The sequence below is a fragment of the Pelodiscus sinensis genome, chromosome 7, assembly GCF_052426305.1.
Source record: "Pelodiscus sinensis isolate ZL-2025 chromosome 7, ASM5242630v1, whole genome shotgun sequence".
Lineage (NCBI taxonomy): Eukaryota > Metazoa > Chordata > Testudines > Trionychidae > Pelodiscus > Pelodiscus sinensis.
The window spans coordinates 2,747,083-2,749,115 of record NC_143058.1 but is presented as its reverse complement, the minus strand read 5'-3'; positions in this window follow the sequence as shown (position 1 = coordinate 2,749,115).

Below are 2,033 nucleotides of genomic sequence, written 5' to 3'. Positions count from 1 at the left end.
TCTCTGGTGAAACTGACAAGGCCAGTCCAGGAGGAAGGGATTACAGTCCTGAGTTAAAGATGATTCTGAGCAGGGGTGGGCAATAACTTTTGCTGAGGGGGGGAGGGTCACTTAATGAATTTTGGTATGTGGTCATAGGTCGGCTCCACCCCCGGAAGGGTCGGAAGAGTTGGGGCTGGGGGCTAGCCTCCCCCACTGTGGTCTGGAGGCTTTGAAATAAAAACACAGCAAAGGGGTCGTATCTTTGCAACTGTGTTGCCTGGCAGCTGCCCAGGGCTGCTACCACTGTTGAAGGGGCTCCCAGCTCCAGACCTGCCGGGGCAGTGCCACAATGGGGAACCTTGAGCTATTTAAATAGGATCCTACTGCCTGAGCTACCAACTGGAAACTGGGTGGCACAGACAGCAGGATGTAAATAGAAAGTGGCCAGATGTCATCTGCAGGCTGGCTCAAAGTGTTAGGTGGGCTGGATCTGGCCCCTGGGCCGGATCTGGCCCAGCCCTGTTCTAGAGTGACCAGGCTGGGAGCGCAGAACGAGTTGAAAATGCAAGTTAACCTTCAGCCCCATAATCAGATCCATGCAGCGCAACCCTGGTGCCCACGTAGACTCCCCCTGACTTTACTAATATGCCTGGGTGTTTGCAGGCTCGGGTGGCAGGCAGGTAGGGAAGAAGGCCAGTGCATCGAGGGGAAGGGGGAGAAAAGCGCAGATAGTGGTGGCAGACGTGGGGCATTGCAGCTGGCAGCGCTGGAGGGAGGATCAGAGATGTAGGGACAGCAGGTCACATAAGAGACAAGTACATAGGAAAGGGCCGAACATGGGAAAAGTCTGTTCCTGCTGCTTTGGACAGCGCATAGCGCCATGGGCCGAGGGCTGGTGCTGTTGTAACATCGAGCAGCTGGCATTTCAGCCATGAAGTCAGACTAATCATAGTGACAGGGCCTGTCTGCTGACCCGGGAGGAGGAAGTGGCCAGGAAAAAGAGGAAGGTGAATGAACTGTGATAATCAGTGGGTAAGTAGTGAGGTGGTAAAGCTTGCGGATGATACCAAACTGTTCAGGATAGTCAAGACAGAAGCAGACTGTGAGGGACTCCAAAAAGATCTCACCAAACTGAGCGATTGGGCAACAAAATGGCAAATGAAATTTAATGTGGATAAGTGTAAAGTAATGCACATTGGGAAAAATAACCCCAACTATACGTACAGTATGATGGGGGCTAATTTGGCTATGACAAATCAGCAAAGAGATCTTGGAGTTATTGTGGACAGTTCTCTGAAAACTTCCACACAGTGTGCAGCGGCGGTCAAAAAGGCAAATAGGATGCTAGGAATTAATAGGAAAGGGATAGAAAATAAGACCCAGAATATCTTACTGCCCCTGTATAAAACTATGGTACGCCCACATCTTGAATACTGTGTACAGATGTGGTCTCCTCACCTCAAAAAAGATATTTTGGTCTTGGAAAGGGTTCAGAAAAGGGCATCTAAAATGATTAGGGGTTTGGAACGGGTCCCATATGAAGAGAGGTTAAAAATGACTGGGACTTTTCAGTTTAGAAAAGAGGAGACTGAGGGGGGATATCATAGAGGTCTATAAAATCATGAGTGGTGTGGAGAGGGCCAATAAAGAAAAGTTATTTATTAGTTCCCATAATAGAAGAACTAGAGGACACCAAATGAAATTAATGGGTAGCAGGTTTAAAACGAATAAAAGAAAGTTCTTCTTCACACAGCGTGTAGTCAACCTGTGGAACTCCTTGCCAGAGGAGGCTGTGAAGGCTAGGACTAGAACAGAGTTTAAAGAGAAGCTAGATAATTTCATGGAGGTTAGGGCCATAAAAGGCTATTAGAAATGGTGTCCCTGGACTCTGTGTGTCAGAGGCTGGAGCGGGATGGCAGGAGACAAATCGCTTGATCATTGTCTTCGGTCCACCCTCTCTGGGGCACCTGGTGCTGGCCACTGTGGGCAGACAGGATACTGGGCTAGAAGGACCTTTGGTCTGACCCAGTACGGCCGTTCTTATGGTCTTA